General features: G+C 36.8%; 1 pseudogene; it reads right to left on the reverse strand.

The window, feature by feature from the left end:
• Positions 1-1,016: 1,016 nt before the first annotated feature.
• LOC103110129 (ubiquitin carboxyl-terminal hydrolase isozyme L1-like) lies at positions 1,017-14,292 on the reverse strand (annotated as a pseudogene).
• Between the last annotated feature and the right edge of the window lie 308 nt (positions 14,293-14,600).

Below are 14,600 nucleotides of genomic sequence, written 5' to 3' on the forward strand. Positions count from 1 at the left end.
AATTCTTCCCCAGAGCCTGTAACACAGAGAAGCCTACTGATGTTTGTTTTACTCCTTAAGTTGTAAATACATGAATGATTTTAAATGCTCTTTCTAGAGATCTTGTAAGATGATAACAAGTGTAGAGTGATTTTCTGAAAAGAATGTTATTACCGCATTCTTCATCCAAGTACTTGGAATTGTAAAACAGATTACAGAAATTGGCATTTATGAAAAGAGTTATCATTTTTGACATACTGAGATAAAAAGGCAAAGCAGATTTGGGATTTTGTACATAAGAATTTAACAAGTGTTATAGTTGTACAGTAAGCAGACTCTTGGGCAATTCCACACATGAAGACAGTAAATATCAACCGCTGAAATTTCAAGATACTCTGATTCTAGAGAGAAGTCAAGATAAATATATCAAATTGAGAACTCAGTCAGAAGGGAGTGCTAAATGTTATATATGTATGTATTAATCTTGTTTTACTACTAAGTTTGCTCCTGGTTTCGTGAGATAGGGAAACTGAGTAGTTACCAATGTATTAAAAGAAAGATTAGGCGTGTTTAGAAGTCTAACCACAGGAATGATACAGTATCCATAACCTGCTGCTCGCCCTAAATGCTAGGACTTGGCATTATCTATTCTTTTTTTTCTTATCAGCAGAAAAGTTTTATTTCTTTTTTGAGGATAAACAAATCACATCTAAGTTTTTAATTGACAAGCACAAACCAAATAATTCATTTAAAGCATTAGACAGTGAGGTACGAGGCATACAATGGAATAGGCGAGGAGGATGCTTTACCATCCTCCTTTTACCAAACTTTTACCAAAGTTTGCTTACACCAAACTTTGCTGTAAATATCTGGGTTCTGTTAGAGACTGGGTGAGGCTGCGGCTAAGAGTTCTAACTATAGAATGAAGGACAACTGTGTGCTACAAATATTGGAGCATCGTAGAATGCATTGCTAGGGCTAGAGCTGCATGTTAAAGGGAAACGGACAAAGAGGAGCTAGATCCCCTGAGTAGGACATTAGGCAGCCTTGAAGAAGGCCACAACAGAAAAGCAGACTTCTTACTCATGCTCAGTGAATTCTCTGCACACCTTGGTAGCATCCTGCATCAGTGAGTCCTCAGAATTGGTGCCATGATTCACAGGGAAAGGCAACTGTCCACCCAGTTCATAGAGGTGACCATTCACGTTGTTAAATAGAATAAAATGAAAATTCACTTTATCATCTTTAGGCCTTCCTGTGCCACAGCGTCATGGACGGCTTAAATAGCCTCATTCTTTTCAAAGCATTTTGCCCTGTGTTCAGGGGACAACGTCTCTGTTTCAGAAAGAAACTTCTTCAAGGCTTTCTCATCCTCAAACTCCAGCTTGTCTTGATTATTGGCCAATAATCAATGTATCTGCCTGATGGCCCTACAGGAGTTGCCAGCTGTCTGCTTAATGAAGTAGACTTAATGAACTGACTTCTTGTCCCTTCAGTTCTCAATCTGTTTTTTCTTTTTTTCCTGAATTTCTCCCGCTGGACGGTGAGGGGAAGCAGAAGCAGAACATGCAGGTGGGGGCCAGCAGGGAGCCCAGAGCCCTGTCCTCCACTAAGTGCCACTGGCCAGTGACCCCCAGCCTGGCCAGCCCTTTGGTCCACATCTCGGGGTTCATCTCTGTCGGCTTGAGCTGCACCTTCACAAGGGAGGTCAGAGAGCAGACACCACCCAGAGAAGAAGAAAAGCAGTCACATTGTCACTGTTTTTTTTTATATATAATTTTTGTTATTATCTTTATTTATTGGATAGAGACAGTCAGAAATCGAGAGGGAAATTGAGAGAGAAGCCCTGCTTCACCACTTGCAAAGCTTTCCTTCTGCAGGTGGGGACCGGGGGCTCAAACATGGGTCCTTGTGCACTGTAACCTGTGCACTCAGGTGCTCCACCACCCAGTCCCACATTGTCACTTCTTAAGATATGAATACATTGGGTAGCAGAGTATGATGTTATGCAAAAAGACTTTCATTTATTTATTCATGAGAAATGATAGGAAAGAGAGAAAAGACCAACTATCATTCTGGTACATTTGCTGCCAGGGATTGAACTCTGGACCTCATACTTGAGAGTCTGAAGCTTTATCCACTGCACCACCTCCCGGACCATGCAAAAAGGCTTTCATACCTGTGGCTCCAAAATTCCTAGATTTAGACTCCCATACTACCGTAAGCCAGAGGTGAGCAGTGCTCTTGTCTCTTTCTCTTTCTCTGTATCTTACTCTATATCTCTGTTTCATTAAAATAAATAGAATATACTTAAAATAAATATATAAACACCTTACCACTCATGATTATTTAAAATAACAAAACACAATAACAAAATATATCACAGCACCCAGATGTCTAAAATGACAAAATAAAGCCACTTACTATATATATATATATATATATATATATATATCATCATTGGGGTTTCATTATTCTGAGTAGAGTGTGTGTGTGTTTATGAAAGAGAGAGAGACGATAGAGAGAGACAGAGAGTGAGAGATATCATGAAGCTTGCTGTAGTGCATTGGGGACCAGAATTGAATTTTTGCTGTGTATATGATAAATCAGGTGTACAATGTCATCTTAAAGCATTTACATTATTTTCCTATGCCCACAACTTCCAAACACAAGTGAGCAAATTGTGTCCACATTTTTGCATAGTGACAGTTGAAGAGGAAAGGAGGAATAACTAAATAAGAATATGTGTAATGCTGAGGAAAAAAAGGCAACATGATGGTTACCAGGATTCAAAACTTGGATCATGGAGTTGTGTAGGATGCTGAAGAGTTTCCTGATCCCAAACTTCCTGATATATGCTATTAGGAATGCTACTGATTTTTACCCATGCCTCCATGATTCTTAGAACAAGCCTGCTTGCTGGTTTTTTTTTTTTTTTTTTTTTGTATAAGGTACATTCTTTTGTTTAAAAACCTAAGGCCTGCTCACTTCAGGACACCTGACTATCCATCGTTAGGAACTCCTGCACTGAGGCAGAGTCTGAAAGAATAGGCAGCCCATAAGCCTGAGGAAGGTATAACACATCCTTATCTATGAATTCTGATGGCTTGCATTCTTCCTAGAGTCTAGAGGTCGTGCAAAGGTGACTAGAAAATAAATTCAATATTTCTTTTTTTTTGTTTATTTTTTTATTTAAGAAAGTATTAATTAACAAAACCATAGGGTAGGAGGGGTACAGTTCCACACAATTCCCACCACCCAATCTCAATTTCCCACCCCCTCCCCTGAAAGCTTTCCCATTCTCTATCCCTCTGGGAGCATGGACCCAGGGTCATTGTGGGTTGCAGAAGGTAGAAGGTCTGGCTTCTGTAATTGCTTCCCCGCTGAACATGGGTGTTGTCTGGTGAGTCCATACTCCCAGTCTGCCTCTCTCTTTCCCTAGTAGGGTGGGTCTCTGGGGAAGCTGAGCTCCAGGACACATTGGTGAGGTCTTCAGTCTAGGGAAGCCTGGCGGGCATCCTGATGGCATCTGGAACCTGGCGACCCGGTCAGCCTCCCTCAGTCTCTGGCTGGGGGGGGGGGGGCGGGCGCCGGCGGCTTTGGTGACTCTAGATAACCTCGAAATTCAATATTTCTTGTGGAATCAAAGTGTACCTGACATAATGACGTTTAGACAATGGCATGTGTTGTTAAGTTTTAAACACCCAATCTGTACTCTCATGTATTTTTCTGAGAAATGTATCCTGACCATTCCATGTGATGTGTTACATGAATTTTAACTTTTATCCCTTGATGTATGTTCACTTGAAAAAACATATTTAATCTTCCTTATTCCTTTTTGATGTTATATTTAATTTTGTCAATAAATACTCTGTTGGAGTTCTGGTTACATAACTGATGGCTTTCTGGGTGCTGACACCTGGCAAAGAATATATAAATATACATACATATGTATGTATATTTATATAGTTGCACCCATCCATTGGGGAATCCTTCCCTATTCTGCCTTGTTTGTTTGCTTGTCTTCATGATGTTTCAATCAGTATATCTAAGAACTGCAATATTACTATTAAGATAACTTATTTTTACATATCACCTTTACTTGCACATTCTAACTTTAGATCGAATTTAGTCTCAGCATGTCCTTAGCAGTTTTGGGGAAAAATAATTTTATTTCCTTTATTTTTTTTTCCTTTTAGACTGTTGATGTTGTCATCAGCAGTAGTTCCTCTGAATTCTTTGTTGAAACTGGTAAAAAATTGGAAAGGTGTGAATGAAGCTGCTTGACAAATACAAAAGACAAAGTAATGACGCAGAGTTCACAGTCTTCTTTCCACTTCCAAGTTTGACCTCTGGAAACTTTGCTTCTTGAAGAGATGCCTGTGTAATTCCCACTTTAAAGAACAACTTACTTTTATAACTGTCTATCATTTTACTATCCACATATTTCCATTTAAGTTAAATTCCTACATCATTTTTAAAATTACAGAAAGTACAGTCAGTGTTCCATTTCTGAGCATTATCAATTTTAGATAGTTTCATAATACTAAACCTGTATATTTTTCTGTGCTTTCAGACATTTCTCTTGTTATTTTTCTTATAAGTGAGTGATTATAGTATGTAGGACATCAAAGTTAAAGACCTGGATGGACAGAATTCTTATCTTCCAAAGTCAAAACATTTAAGGGATTCAAACCGTTCATTTAGTAATCATCACTTATTAAATGTCTGAGCTAATTTGAGTACTGTTATATAGGTGTTGGAAATGAAATGGAAGCAAGACTAATTAAACTCTTATCCTATGGAGGATTACTTTATTTATTTTTATTTTTTTGATAACAAACTGACTACTTAAAACTTATTTATTTATTTTTATTAGAAAGAGAGAGAAAGATTAAGAGGCAGCAGACCATAGCATTACTCATGCCTGGCATGTAACCATTCTGGGGCCTCAGGTAGGCTGGTCCTGTTCATTAACATTGCGCTACCTCCCTGGTCCCAAACTAGCTGCCATCATTATCAGTGGTGTGGGAAGATGATCTTTCTCTGAACATGTCCATAGACATGCTCTTCAGAGACACTGTGCCTGAATGGACTCTCTCTACCTGTGAGGAAATGACTGTGCTCTGAGTTTGGTTTGAGAAGCAAATCAAAACTATTTGCTCTGGCAAGAGAAGATCATAGCTCTTTTTTGTAAATTCTTCTGGAATGGAGATGGACAACCAAGGGTAAAAGGGTGGTGGTATAGCCTTTAAGTTTCTTTCTCAAATATGGTTGCATGGAGAATGTCATTGGCGACCCTGGGCCTCATGCCTAATAAGTGATTAACTTTATTAGGCGAACTCTCTCTGAGCTCGTAGGAAAGTTGTGGCCAAGGGGAAAAAAAAAAAAAACTGATGAGGATTTGAGAGAAAAGGAAGTATTTTCTATGGAACTGATAAATGCTAAAGGGTATGAAGGAGTATGTAGGAGTTAGATTGAATCCCCTGTTTTAAAATCTTGTATTTTATATGAAAAACACATAAATAGATGTGAAGCAAATGTTACAAAATGCCACATAACACCTTGTGATAATAGCAATATACATAGTATATTTAAGATCATGAATAAAATGCAATTAACCAAGACTGTGTAAGAGTGTTAGGAAGAATAGCAAGGGAAAGTAACCCCTGAATTTGCCTTAAAATGGAGGAATTTTTAAAACTGTTGTTAAAAGGATAACTAGGTGCTTCCCCAATTAAAAGAAAAGGATCCCTTAGCTTTAGGAAGCAGAAAGTCATGGAGATCTCAAAAAATACTTCAACTATTTTGATGTTTATATGGAGCCCCTTCTGGAAATTGTCCTCTCAATGCACAGAAATAAACTTATTTCTCTAAGGATACCTAAAGATTTGGCAAAATATATTTATGTTAAAAACATCAAAATGAGTGGGAAATTTCAAGGCCAAGGTACAAAATGTGAACTTAAAGATACTTAAAATAAAAGCCACGTTTACTACCAAAGATTTTGTCCATCCTGGGGAGTGGAGGGGGGACAACAGCTAAATTACACTCAGTGATGTTTTTGATAGATTATTGACACTAAGAGAGACAGAACACAAACCCAATAGCAAAAACATTTGGGGACTTTAGTCCAAACCAAATATAAGTTGAGATCCACAGGACAGAAGTAAAACAGTCCCAAAAAACCTAACTTCTCGGCTCTGTAGGCTAAGAAAGTCAAGCACTGCACTTGGAAAATAATGACCTTGTAGGGATTTCTGAGCTTTCTTTCAATGAGGCTCTAAGCCATCCTCAGATTAATACAATTCAACAACTATATTAAAATGAGCTATGGATTTGTAGAATATAATAATACTTGTACCAGAAAAATCATAGTTCTTAAAAAATAAAATATAGGCTAATATCATGTGTTTTTTTTTGGTGTGTGTGTGTGTGTGTGTGTGTGTGTGTGTGTGTGTTGTGTGTACATAAGAGGCAGATATGTAAGAGAAAAAGCAGTAAAGCTGCCTTCAATGCAGAGGGGACCATGCTCAAGCCTGAGTAGTCTATGTATCAACAGTGGCATTCTATCCAAGTAAGCTGTTTTGCTGGCCTTGTATTATTACTTTTTAACCATGCAACACTAAACTAGTTAACTACTTATTGTTTTTTTTTAATTGATTAATTATTTTTATTGGTGGATTAATGGTTTACAGTAGACAATAAAATACAGTAACAAAAATACAGTATTTTATGCATTTATAACTTCTCAGTGTTCCACATAACTGCTCAACCCCCTAACTACTTACTGTCAAACTCATTTTTTTTTACCCATGAAATAATGGCAATATTATGCAAAATCCTTATTTGGCTATTATGAATCACATGACATAATTGATGGTAGAAAAGTAGTTGTGATGATGATGATAATGACAAAGGTGATGGCCAGAAGCAAAGGTAGAAAGTGATAGGGGCTGGAAGGTGGTGTACCTGACTGAGTGCACATGTTATAATGTGCAAGGACCAGGATTCAAGCCTTCTTCCTCCGCCTGCAGCAGGAATGCCTTGCAAATGGTGAAGCAAGGTTACAGGTTTCTGTTTCTCTCCTTCTCTAACTCCCTACTCCTCTAGATATCTGACTGTCTCTATCTGATAAAAAATAAATATAATAAAAACTAAAAGAATGAAGACACAGTTCAAAGTGAAACATGTTGAGGTGACACTCATTGCATTGATTTAGTTGAGATCAGAAGATGTAGTATCAAATGGTATGAATCAAAAGAAGCATAAAGCAAAACCTCAAAGAAAAACGAGAAAACCCCCAGAGGTTCTAGGACTGAGGGAAACATAGGTTTGTTTTTATTTTAATAATTATTTATTTCCCCCTTGTTGCCTTTGTTGTTTTTTTTTATTGTTGTAGTTATTATTGCTGTTGTCATTGTTAGATAGGACAGAGAGAAATGAGAAAGGAGGGGAAGACAGAGAGAGGGAGAGAAATATAGACACCTGCAGACCTGCTTCACCGCCTGTGAAGCAACTTCCTTTTGGGGTGGGGGTAGGAGGGGCCTCGAACTGGGGTCCTTGTGCTTCTTGCCACTTACACTTAACCTGCTGCACTACCGCCCAACTCCCGAAAACACAGGTTTTATAGAGAATGAGGGAGGTTCCTTGCTGTCTTAGAACTTAAAAAAGCAATAGATTATTATTATATAACCAAGTGATTTGGGACCTTCATTTACTTTGAAATACCCATAGGTAAGATTTTTCTGTACCGTAAAAGATCTTACCGTGATTTATGTCACTTAATACTATTTACAAATAACTATATCTTATATATTGACTGGACAGGCTGCTTCAGGTCTAAGATTATAGGTGATTTAATGTTTCCAAAAACCTTATTATTAGAAAGGCATTAGCAGTTTAAACACAGTGTTAAAATTTAATCAGTTGTGGTCTAGGAGGTGTCACAGTGGATAAAGCACTGGACTCTCAAGCATGAGGTCCTGAGTTCGATCCCCGGCAGCACATATACCAGAGTGATGTCTGGTTCTTTCCCTTTCCTCCTATCTTTCTTATAAACAAGTAAAAAAAAATTAATCAGTTTACTAATTTGAAATCTTAAGTGCTTTGATAGAAAGAGTATATGGCTTAGGGAAGATTAGTAAAGTCATGGGCCCTTAAACAGACTAAAACAGACTTCTTAGCTTCTTCCAGCATGAACACCCCAAATCTCACCTGCTATATTCTTACCTTTATTAAGTTGATTAGTAAGCAGTTTGTTCTACTTTATATCTTAATGTTTTTCAATCACCAAGTTGCAGATGCTACTATAACACTAACCTGAATTCCCTTGGCAGTCAACTTCACCAGTGTGTCTTAGAACCCCACCTCACCAGAGCCCTAGCCCAATAGGGAAAGATAGGAATAGGTTGGTGGTATAGATCAACCTGCCAATGCCCATATCCAGCAGAGAAGCACTTACAGAAACCAGACCTCCCACCTTCTGCACCCCATATAGATCTTTGGTTCAGTGTTCCAGGAGGTGAGAACTGGAATCTCGACCATGAGGTCTCGAGTTCAATCTCCGGCAGCACATGTACCAGAGTGATATCTGGTTCTTTCTCTCCATCCTATCTTTCTAATGAATAAATAAATTCTTAAAAAAAATCTTTGGTCCAAACCCACAGAGGGATAAAGAATAGGGAAGGTTTTAATGGAAGGGATGGGAATTGGTGGTGGGAATTGTATGGAATTGTACCCCTTATTCTACAATCACCAAGTCCTTCATTATTAAATCATTAATAAGAAGGAAAAGAAGGAAGAGGAAGGAAAGAAGGAAAGGAGAAAGAAAGAAAGAAAGAAAGAAAGAAAGAAAGAAAGAAAGAAAGAAAGAAAGAAAGAAGGAGAAAGAGACCACAGCATAAAATCTTCGTTCAGTGCAGTGGGGCCCAAGCTCAAACCTGGGTCTTATACATGGTAAAGTAGTATAAGATTCAAATTTATTATTTTGCTGGCCCAGAATATTAGTTATTTTTGTACTTGAAAATAATATATTAATAGTTATTAAGTTGTTCAAAGTCATATTCACATGTTGAATAATCACATATATGATTAACAAACATTCCATTTTAGGTAGTCCACACTAAAAATTTACTTCCCATAGTTCAATAAAAAATATAATTACGTTGTTAACAATTTACTTCCCATAGTTCAATAAAAAATATAATTACGTTGTTAACATGTGTAAGCACCTGGGCTCGAACCCCTGGTCCCCACCTCTAAGGTGAAAATTTTGCAAGAGGTGACACAGTGCTGCAAGTGTCTCTTGGTCCTTCTACCTCTCTGTCTCTCCCCTCAACTCTCAGTCACTCTCTGTATCTATCCAATAAATAAATAATGATTTTCTAAAAATTCTCATTATGAACAGTAGTGGCAATAATTAATACCTTGATTGAGTTTACTTTTGTGGCAGATATTTTTACTGTTCAATATGAAGAAGCTTGAGCAAAATTTTTATGTTCAAAATTTATATGACTTATTCTTAGGGAATTAAAAAAGTCATTTTATGAACTAAATAAATGTAGTTAATAGATTTATATTTTTAAAAAACAGATGGTCAGTTAAGTATTTTAGAATATTTTAAATTTAAACCTCAAAACCAAACTCTTCTGCATTTTTTATAGTCTATCCTCCATGCTTCATAATTATTCCTTCAATCTAAACTATGTAATAATTTTGGTTACAGTATGCACTGCTGAAGTTGATTTTATATTCTATTATTTCATGGATAGCTGCAGACTTTGTTTTTTCCTTTTGAAAATTAAGCAGATTAACTCTACAAGGCTCCTCCCCCCAAAACTTATTGCGATGCAGTTGATATAACAACAAACATGTGAACTGAAGGCACATGAAATGATGACTTAACTAGCATAACTGCTATGAAATAACACAGTAAGCTAATTAACACATAAATAGTCATATATGGTTACCATTTGACTATGGGATGTGTGTGTGTTAATAACTTTTCAGATTTTTCTTTTATGGCCCAGAGGGTTTTCCTAGTAGCTAGAGCACTGACTGTACCAACAGAAAATTCCGAGTTAAATTTCTGCCATTGCATGTGACAGAGTGATGTTTTTTCTTCTTTTGCTCTCTCTCCTCTTGCTCTCAATCATTAATAAATGAATAATTATTCAAAAAAGTTATTTTCTCTCTTCACAACATTTAAGAATGTAATGCTTTCTTTTTTTACTTTTGTCTTTCCACATGCTGATATTATATCTTCAGAACTATCTTATTCATTTCTTAACTTCTGTTTATACCCTTCTATCTCTAATTTTATTTATTTATTTATTTTCCCTTTTGTTGCCCTTGTAGTCTTTTTTATTGTTGTTGTAGTTATTATTGTTGTTGTTATTGATGTGGTTGTTATTGGATAGGACAGAGATAAATGGAGAGAGGAGGGGAAGACAGAGGGGGGAAGAGAAAGACACCTGCAGACCTGCTTCACCGCCTGTGAAGGGACTCCCCTGCAGGTGGGGAGTCGGGGGCTGGAACCCGTATCCTTACGCCGGTCCTTGCGCTTTGCGCCACCTGCACTTAACCCACTGCGCTACCGCCCGACTCGCCAAAATTGCTCAGTTCTGGCCGGGTATTGAACCTGGGACTTGGGAGCCTCAGGCATAAGAGTCTCTTTTCACAACTATTAGGCTATCTACCCCCACCTCCCTTCTATCTCTTATCCACTCCTCCTCCCTTGGTATTCTTTAATATACCCTTTGTATAGTATTACTGGATTAGATTCTATATGCACATGAGATTTTATAGCATTTTCCTTTCCTATCTGACTTATTTCATTCAGAAAACTGCCCAAATTGTCCATATATGTTGTTGCACACAACAGAATTTCTTTTATAGTGGTTGAGCAATATTTCATTATATGTATTACCACTTTCCTTTACCTACTCAGCCATTTTCAATATTTAAATGTTACTATGTCTTGGTTACAATAAATAATACTTCAGTGAACATAGGAGTAAAATATTCTTTGAAGGGCTGGGTGGTGGCGCACCTGATTGAGCACACATGTTACAATGCACAATTACCTGGGTTTGAACCCCTAGCCCCCACCTCCAGGGGGTAAGCTTTGCAGTGGTAAAGCAGGGATGAAGGTGTCTCTCTGTCTCTCTCCCTCTCTATCCTCCCTTTCCATTTCTAGCTGTCTCTATCCAATAAATAAAGACAATAAAAAATTTAAAAAACACAAATATTATTTGAGTTAGTGATTTCAAATCCTTTAGCATTATGTCCAAAAATGGCATTACTGGGTTATATGGTTGTTTTATTTTTATGTTTTTGAGTCATCTCTGTACTGTTTTATATAATGACAAAACATATGTAAACTACTACAACAGCATAGTCTCCAGATCTACCAAATCTTGCTAATTTACATTATTAATAATTATTTAATTTATCAGTTATTTAATAATGATCAAAAAGATTGTAGGATAAGAGGGGTACAATTCCCACCAACAGAGTTCCACATCCATCCCTTCCATTGGAAGCTTCCTTATTTTTTATCCCCTCTGGGAGTATGGACCAAAGATATTTATGAGGTGTCTATCTGGGGTCAAAATTAGAGAGAACTGCCAACCAAGTTCTTGACCAAATGGGTCACCATTAACTTCAGAAGGGTAGAGCTTTTGACTTGCATATCTATTTTGACAATGTCACAGATAGAATTTCAACTTACCAGTCTAGGCTCTAGATTCTGTAAATTTTCCAACCTTTCCCTTCTCCACCTGATCACCATTGTTTGAACTTTGAGTAATCACTCAGTAGAAGCAGAGACTTTAGTGAGAATGTCCAGAAACTTCTTACATTGTGAGATTGATGAAGGTGTATTTGGGATCTTCATCTCATTTGCCTCAACCAGTGTAGCTGCAGGTCTACAAGGCATTCTATATATAATGTAGCATGGTCCTGAGGGAGGAATAATGTGATGGAATTGAAACCACACTTTTACTCTTTCTTACTTCTACTTTCTTTTTTTTTAATTTTTTTATATTTATTTTATTTATTTTTTCCCTTTTGTTGCCCTTGTTGTTTTATTGTTGTAGTTATTATTGTTGTTGTTGTTGTTGGATAGGGCAGAGAGAAATGGAGAGAGGAAGGGAAGACAGAGAGGAGGAGAGAAAGATAGACACCTGCAGACCTGCTTCACCGCCTGTGAAGCGACTCCCCTGCAGGTGGGCTGGGGGCTGGAACCAGGATCCTTATGCGGTCTTTGTGCTTTGTGCCACCTGCGCTTAGCCCGCTGTACTACAGCCCGACTCCCTTACTTCTACTTTCTACCTCGAGAAGAGCTTTAACCTCATCTGAGGTTCTAGGATTTTTCACAATAGTGTCTTGTGTATAGATATCCTCCAGTAAGCCTCTCTGTAAGGAAAGTAAATTGGAGAGTGGTCTATGTTGTCATCTTAATGACATAATATTTTGTGAACTTTTACTTCCTATTTGACTATACCATATTTTCAATTCTACTGATAAAAATGGCATCTATATTTCTTAAAATATTTCATTTAGCTTCACCATATTATTAGATTTTTCTTTTTTCAATTTCAAAAACGCTGCTACATTTGTGGTTTCAAGAACCAATGTGTACTTAAACAAATCTAGATTATATGCTCCATGTTGGTAGGGGTGCTTCTTTTTCAACATACGCACATACACACACACACACACACACACACACACAGAGATGCACACACACACACACACACAGTACTACATGAGTCTTTGTTGAGTGAATCAATGAATTTTTGACACTCACAGAACTGACAGAAATAGAGATGAAGCAGAAATCCTAGTGACTAACAAATGGGTGAATCTGAAGATGAAAAGACACTTTGAGCTTAGCTACTTTGATATGCACTCTGGAAAACACTCTCACTTTGCATGAATTTTTGCAAGAGAAACAGCTCCACTCGTAAATAATAAATTTATTAATTTCTCTCCTTATGTGTCCTGACAGCAGTCAGCTTTGTGGGTTTCTGATTTTATTCCAAGGGATTGACTGTCTCTCTGATTTTGTAATAGGCAACAGTGTTGTGAGGAAAATCTCCTAGGGTAAAACTTCTTAAAAGACAGAAACACTGATGGCTGTCTATAGAAAGTGTGGTGGGTGCTAATGAAAATTCACTGAACAAGAAGTAAGGGCAGCAAACAACCACAGGGAAGTTGCCCAGCATTTTTTAAGGAAAGCTAGCTTTTTTTTTTTTTTTGGTGGAGACTATTTTTTTCCCTTAAATTTATTTTGTACTTACATCTGTAAACATTTTGGAAAATATAAACATGACATAGTCATTAACCACTAAAACTAAAACAAAATGCTTAGAAAAATGTTCAATATTTATCATTTTTAAACTATGTTGCTATAAGTCAAACTGTGCATGTAAGAATTACATAAATTTCTGAAAGATATACTCTAAGATGGTTAAACCAACATAAAGGACTTTCTGTAATATTTTGTATCATCTATATTTTCTACATTGGTGTGCCTCCTAAAAAATCAGTTCATGAATGTGTATCATGCAGTTGCTATATATTTAGTTTCATCATTTTGACTGGATGATTGTTTATTAGTCTATTGTGATGCTACATCATTATACTTTTTATTCCATGTAATACCATTTATTTTCCAATATGATGACTCATCACATGTTAAGTAAGGTGAAATAAAGGGAATTAGAAAGTTATTTAGTAAAGAATTTAAAATTGTGCTCAACAAGTTTGCCATCTCCTGACCCCACTATTTTCTATTTTAATTCCTTCTCTTTCTAGCTCATTTTGCTTAACATAACCATCTCCAACATAATCCATCTTGCAGCAAAGGGCAAAATCTCATCTTTCTTTCAGATGGGTAACATTAGTTATTGTATAAACATACATCTTTCTATCCATTCATGTGGAATTATGGATGTCTCTTATCTCAGGTATATTCTCAATCATTTATATATTCAAATAAGTGTTTTCTTTCATTTTATTTACACTGGTTCTCCTGTGACTCAAATGTTGTTCCTCTAGATGCTGTCACTGTAAAACTCATTGTTTGTATTCTTCCCTTATTCTGTTTCTATTACATGTTCCTATCTCTTATACTCAAAGTCATTGGTGCAATCTTCTGCTTCTGTCATCCTTCTGCCTTTCAGTTGTATTTTTAAATTCAGTTACTATTTTCTCATCTCTATAATATTTTCTATTTGATTTCTGCTTTGCCTTTATTTTCATACTTTCTATGTCCTTACGAAATTTCCCTCCATTGGTATCCATCCTCGTTTTGGTGAACACCATTAGGCTTAAATGCTGAAGTTTTCTTCAGGAGATTTCTGGTATATTTGGGCTTTATGCCTAGGCCACTACCCTGTACCACCATCTGTTTTTAATGTATCTTTGTAATGCCCCAAATTTTAGTGTCTGGAAGCACAGAAATATTCACAGTTCCCGTTGCTGCATCTTTACTTACTTATGTTCATCTACTTCTACAAAAGCTATTACTTAGAAATCAGTGCATTCTTATTCAAGTAATTCTGTGGGAATATCTTTGGGCATAATTACCAGAGATTTTGTTCCAGTGATAA

Source organism: Erinaceus europaeus, chromosome 3 (genome assembly GCF_950295315.1).
Source record: "Erinaceus europaeus chromosome 3, mEriEur2.1, whole genome shotgun sequence".
Lineage (NCBI taxonomy): Eukaryota > Metazoa > Chordata > Mammalia > Eulipotyphla > Erinaceidae > Erinaceus > Erinaceus europaeus.